The sequence below is a fragment of the Peromyscus eremicus genome, chromosome 8b, assembly GCF_949786415.1.
Source record: "Peromyscus eremicus chromosome 8b, PerEre_H2_v1, whole genome shotgun sequence".
Lineage (NCBI taxonomy): Eukaryota > Metazoa > Chordata > Mammalia > Rodentia > Cricetidae > Peromyscus > Peromyscus eremicus.
The window spans coordinates 2965009-2971470 of NC_081424.1; positions in this window are offsets into that span (position 1 = coordinate 2965009).

Below are 6462 nucleotides of genomic sequence, written 5' to 3' on the forward strand. Positions count from 1 at the left end.
AATCATATATTGCTATACCTATAGATTATGCACCATTCAGCCATCTTTTGAAAAAGGCATTTAAGCATTCATCCCTAAATTGTAAGTCTATATTAAAACTCTTCATTAAAGGCTCATGAATCTATTCAAAAAAGAAGGCAGAAAAATTATAAAGATGATAAATAATAGATGAGTTCAAAGAAAGAGCATCTTCCATTAACAACAGGGCTGGTGCACATATGAACCCACAGTTACTGTGACAACATGCTTAAGACCTATGCAAATTCAAAACAGACAAAATCCCACCATGGATGAGAGGAAATCAATAAAAAGTCTCACCCTTAACTAAGAAGCTATTTGCCATTGACATCTTTTGGGAAAGGGAAAATAAGTTTTCTCCAATGGAGTGACACTGTATATTAATCACACTCCAAAGCCGGCCTCATGTTCAGGAGTAATTGACCAGCATAAAACAGACTTCATGTTTTTATATGTGGTGTTTTTTAAGTGATGTTTTTGTTGTTTTATAATGTTATTTTATCCTCTTGGTTTGTTTCTATTCTGAGAAAAATGATAAAGGATAAAATTGATTGGGTAGGGAGGTGAGATTAATCTACTAGGATTGAGAGGAGAGAAAAGAATATGATCAAAATTGTGGTGATATTTTGTAGCTGAAGTTTTCCTTTGTCCTACTTGGCACATGGTCAGGACAAACCTCTCTCACCCACCAGTCCTGCAGCTTCTTGGACTCAAGTAAACACACAGAGCTTATATTAATTAAAACTGCTTGGCCATTAGCTCAGGCCTACCACTGACTAGCTCTTACATTTAAACTAACCCATAATTCTTATTTATGTTTAACCATGTGGATTGGTACCTTTTCTCAGTTCTGCCTTTACATCTTGCTTCCTCTGTGTCTGGCTGGTGACTCCTGACTCAGCCTTCCTGTTTCCAGAATTCTCCTCTCTGCTTATCCCACCTATAATATACTTCCTGCCTGGTTACTGGGCAATCAGAGTTTTATTTATCAACAAAATCAAAGCAACACACATTCACAGCATATAGAAAGACATCCTCAGCAATATTTTATTTGTGCTGAAATGTGGTGATACTTTATTTGTGCTTTAATAAGGTTTGCCTGGAGATCAGAGGAAATAGCAAGCCTTTTACGTAAACAAAGTCAGGCAGCACATGCCCTTAATTGAACACTTAGCAGGCAGGGTCTCTGTGTGTTCAAGGCCACACTAGGAAACAGAGCCAAGCGTGGTGACACACACCTTAATCCCAGTCCCAACCGTAGAGACCTGGAGGTCTGTACAGACATTCAATGACAAGGAAGTGAGGTAGCTGGGCTAAGATAGCCAATGAGAGGGCAGAACAACAAGGCAATAAAGGCATGAGTAAGACAGGAAGTAGCTTGCATTTACAAGCTACAGGGCTGGTGAGGTAAGGTTGGCTGGTGGCTATTCATATTTCCCTGAACTCTAAGGCTTTCACCCCTATATTTGGCACCATGTTTTCTATCTAATAAGACCATTTAGAAATTTGTCTACATTTAGCACCCAACCGGGGGCAGGAATTCACAAAAAAGCCACTTGCCTGTGGCTTTGCGGACCCCAGCTCCACTGGAGCTGAACGCTGCAATCAGCTGGAGCTACATACATGTGGCCAGACTGCTTGTGACTCAGGCTGGAGCATGTGGCCGGAATCTCTTTGATGTTCTCTCTCCTAGTGGGTGGTGGCCTCCCTCTCTCTTTCTCTGTCTCTCTCTCTGTGTCTCTGTCTCTGTCTCTGTCTCTCTCTGGATTTCCATCTTGGACTGCCACCACACTAGGTAGCTGCTTTGAAATTCCCTCTGACTTCTACTGTTCTATGCAGACTTACTTAGTCAATTAAGATATCTTAAAGGGAAAAACTAGTTAAAAGAGAATTTTTCCCACAATAAAAAATGGGAAACATTTTTACAGTGGAAGGAATTGGTCTTTGTTTGATAACACATTAGGTAGTCTAAAATTGGAACAATTAAATGAGAGGATCAATTATGAATATTATTTGTTTAAGAATTATTATTTTAGTATTAAAAAGGTTGGTTAATTTAAGTGCCAAGATAAAAGCTTTAGAAAAACCTGTTAAAATGACCTATAGAGAAATTCAGACCCAGGCAGAAGATTTTAAAGTGAAATTATCTCAGAATTGAATGATATGGTTACAGAGAGACAACCAAACTTAATCTATCCAGTAACCTTACAGGAACTACCTGCTCAAGAGCATGTACAAGCTAATTGTACTCCAGTGGAAATGTTAGATTTAGGAGATTTAAGGAAGCTATATTATCATATGGTATGCATTCTTGATTTGTAAAGCAAATATTAAAGTCATGGTCAACTTGTAATAGGATTATTCCTCAGGATTGGAAAGAACTGGTAACAGCTGTCCTGGAGACCAGGGCACAATTACAGTGAAGAACATGGTTTAAGGAGGAGGCTAAGGCAATAGAACAACAGTGTAGAACTAGAGGTTCAGCTGCTTCGAGAAGACAAATATGCTGTAATACAAAGACAATGTTCATATGATAACGAACATTAATTCTATAATGTATGCCAGCCATGAATACATGGGACAGAATTGAGGAAGCAGGAAAAAAATTGAATCATTCATAAAAGTTATACAGGACCCCAGCACACAGCTCTGCTGGTGGTTGGCAAAGGGAGGTAAAAGCTGGTGCCATGGTGGAGAAGGAAGAGGCTAGTGGTGGCGGCACCAGCAAGGAGGAGTCAGCACAGTATGACTGGCAGATCTGCCTGTGGGAACTGGAGGCCCAGAAGCAGCTTTGAGCTTCCTGGGTGCTGATTGTTGGCATGAAAGGACTTGGGGCTGAAATTCCCAAGAATCTTATCCTGGCAGGAGTGAAAGGACTGACCATGCTGGCACTTGAACAGCAACTTGATGTGAAGAAGATGGGACACTGAGATGAAGCCATCCACAAGCCGAGAAGAACAGGCAGCTGAATTCCAAAAACACCAGCAATTTCCAGAATTTAAAATCCTGAATCATGACAGGACACTGGCAGAGTTCAGGTTTATCTGTTACATGGAATACTCAAACTGAATGTGAGGTTGAGCTGTACATCCTACTTCACAAATGAGTCTGTCAGATATGCTAAGCCTGTGGGCAAAAAAGATGATGCACCAATGTGCAGAGGAACCTCATGATTATCCAGGCATCCAGCTGTCTCTGTCATTCTAGATTTTTGGAATTTACTTATGATGCACTTCCTGTTTATTTAGGTAATATATCCTTCTAAGGTCTTTGATGTAGTTGAACACTAGATAGTTATAATTTTCCTTAGTTATTATAAAAGATAAGTTAGATATGAAAACTTAGACTCACAAATATAGGGTAAATACAGTATTTTCTTTGAATTTGCCAAATATAAGTAGACTGGATATTGTAACTGTAATTTTTGCTTGATAACTGTTTTGTTATATATAATTTTACTATGTTAAAGTTAAAACTTGCCTTTTTAATTAAACAGAAAAAGGTAAATGCTGTGAAATAGTGCTTTTGTACACTGGTTTGATAAAATGCCAATTGGCCAGTAGCCAGGCAGGAAGTATAGGCAGGATAAGCAGACAAGGAGAATTCTGGGAAGAGGAAGGCTGAGTCAGGAGATGCCAGCCTGCCATCCAGGGAGCAGCATGTAATGACACACAGGTAAAGCCACAGAACATGTGGCAACATATAGATGAACAGAAATGGGCTGAGTTTATGTGTAAGAGCTAGTCAGTAGGAAGCCTGAGCTAACGGCCAAGCAGTTTTAATTAATGTAAGCCTCTGTGTGTTTACTTGGGTCTGAGCAGCTGCGGACTGAGTGGGACACAGGAAAACTTTCAGCTACACAAAACGTATACCTTTAAAATGCATTTATTGAATATTCTTTCAAACAATATACTCTAATCATGGTTTTTGCTTCTCTGATTCCTTTCAGATCATTTACATCTCCCTACCCAACAAACTCAATACTCTTTTTTTAAATTGTCTTTTTAGAAAGCAAACAGGCAAAATAAAATTAGAGTGAAAATAAAAACAGAGAATTACATAAAAAATCACACACATACATACATACACACACACATACACACACACCATTACACACACATACACACACACACACACACACACACACACACACACACACACCAGAAAATCAAAAACCAGAAACATAATATACAAGCAAAAGAGCAGTAAGACAAAAAATTCCCAAGCAAAGCAATATGAGACAAAAAGTCTGAAAAACACCTTTGACAGTCTAATTCTGGGCTTGGGGCCTGCCCTAGCATGTAGTCAATATAACCAGTGAGACTCCATTGGGGAAAACTAAATTTCCAATACAAGCAAGTGATGACTGAAGAGAGCTTCTTGATTAGGAATGGGAATTTTCCTTCTCTCAGTGCTGGGATCTCATCTGGCTTGATTCTGGGCAGACCTTATGCACATTAGCATTGTCTCTGTGAGTTCCTATGTGCATCAGTCCTCTTGTATCTGGAAGACACTGTTTCCTTGAAGTAATTCATGCTTTCTGGCTCTTACAATCTTCTGCCCCTTCTTCTTCATAGCTCTCTGAGCACAGCAAGGAAACGTTTGATGAAGACATACCATTTATGACTGAATATTCAAAAATCTCTCAGTCTATGCACATTGCCCAGTTGTAGTCTCCCAGTTCATCTATTGTAAAAGGAAGGTCTTCTGATAATGGCTGTTTGGCACTCATATATGGCTACAGCAGAATGTCATTAGGAGTCATTTTATTGGTATCTTCTTTTAGCAAAACAATAGTATTTGGCTTTCTATTAGTCCCATGTCCTTTCTAGTCTCAGGTTCTTTATCACCTGAGCCATGTAATGTGTCTAAGGGAATGAGCATTAAATCTGATCAGAGTGGTTATTTTCTCCCACAATGTTTGTGCCACTATTGCAATAGCTTATCATTCAAGCGTATCACCTTTGTAGATCACAGGATTTGTAGCTCAGTTTGTAGTTACCTTTTTCTTTTGTAACATGCAGAATACTTTCCAGTACTGTAAACACAGTAGATGTGAAGCCTCTATTTAGGCACTTCTCAGTGTTTGATGAAATATGTAGGTGTTATCTCCAGCAATAGAGGCTTACCATCAGTTTGTCAAGGGCAACCAATACACTTGGCAATAGCTTGATATATTTGGAAGGTTTCCAGGGCTTCTTTGGTCAATGATTCAACAAAATGTAACCCATTCCTGGAATTGGCAGTTGCACTTGGTGGTAAAAGATGGCTAGTTGGTTATTTTCCTAATCCATTTTAATTTGTTTCATATATATGGAAACTTCTAAAGTAGTACATTCCCATATGACTCCTCAAATGGCCCTATTGTTAGCCATCCCTTCCCATATTTCCCTCTTATCCCTCTCATCCAAACACCCCTACCAATTTCATACTATCAATTAAATCTCCCTGTCTATCTATAACTATGTATTTAATTTCTTTACTCTTGGGGGAATCTTAACTTTACCCCTAGTCTCTTGTTTTATAATCTCTGTGGTTATGCATGGTTATATCTAAAGTTTAAAAACTAACATTCATGTACTCACTCATAAGGGGATACTAGATGTAAAGCAAAGGATAACCAGAATGCAACACACAGCTCCAGAAAAGCTAGCTAACAAGGAGAACCCAAAGAGGGATGCATGGATCACCCTGGGGAGGGGAAATAGATGAGATCTCCATGAGTAAACTGGGGATGGGGGAGCAATGAAAGGTAGGGGATAGAGGATGAGAACATAAAGGAATGGGATGGTAGAGCTGGAATAGGGATGGAGTGGGAAACCAATGAGAAAGACAGGTTGATAGAGGGAGACTTCATGGGGATGGGGAGAAACTGGGTGCTAGGGAAGTTCCCAGGAATCCACAAGGATTACCCCAGCTTAGACTACTAGCAATAGTGGAGAAAGTGCCTGAACTGGCTTACCCCAGTAATCAGATCAGTGAATACCCTAACTGTCATCATAGAGCCTTTCTCCAGTAACTGATGGAAGCAGATGAAGAGATCTACAACCAAGCACCATGAGCTCCAGGAGTCCAGTTGAAGAGAGAAAAGAGGGATTCTATGAGCAAGGGGCATCAAGATCATGATGGGGAAACCCACAGAGACAACCAAACTAAACCAGTGGAAACTCATGTAATTTAGACCAACACCTCTGGAGCCTCCACGGGACTGGACTAGGACCTTTGCGTAAGCAAGACAGTTTTGTAACTTGATCTGTTTAAGAGGCTCCCTGGCAGTAGGATCAGGATCCATCCCTGGTTCATAAGCTGGCTTTTTGGAGCCCACTGCCTATAGTGGAACACTTCACACAGCCTTGAGCCAGGGGGAGGGCCTTGGACCTGCCTCTACTGAATGTACCAGGCTCTGCTGACTTCTCATGGGCTTACCTTCTTGTAGGAGGGAAT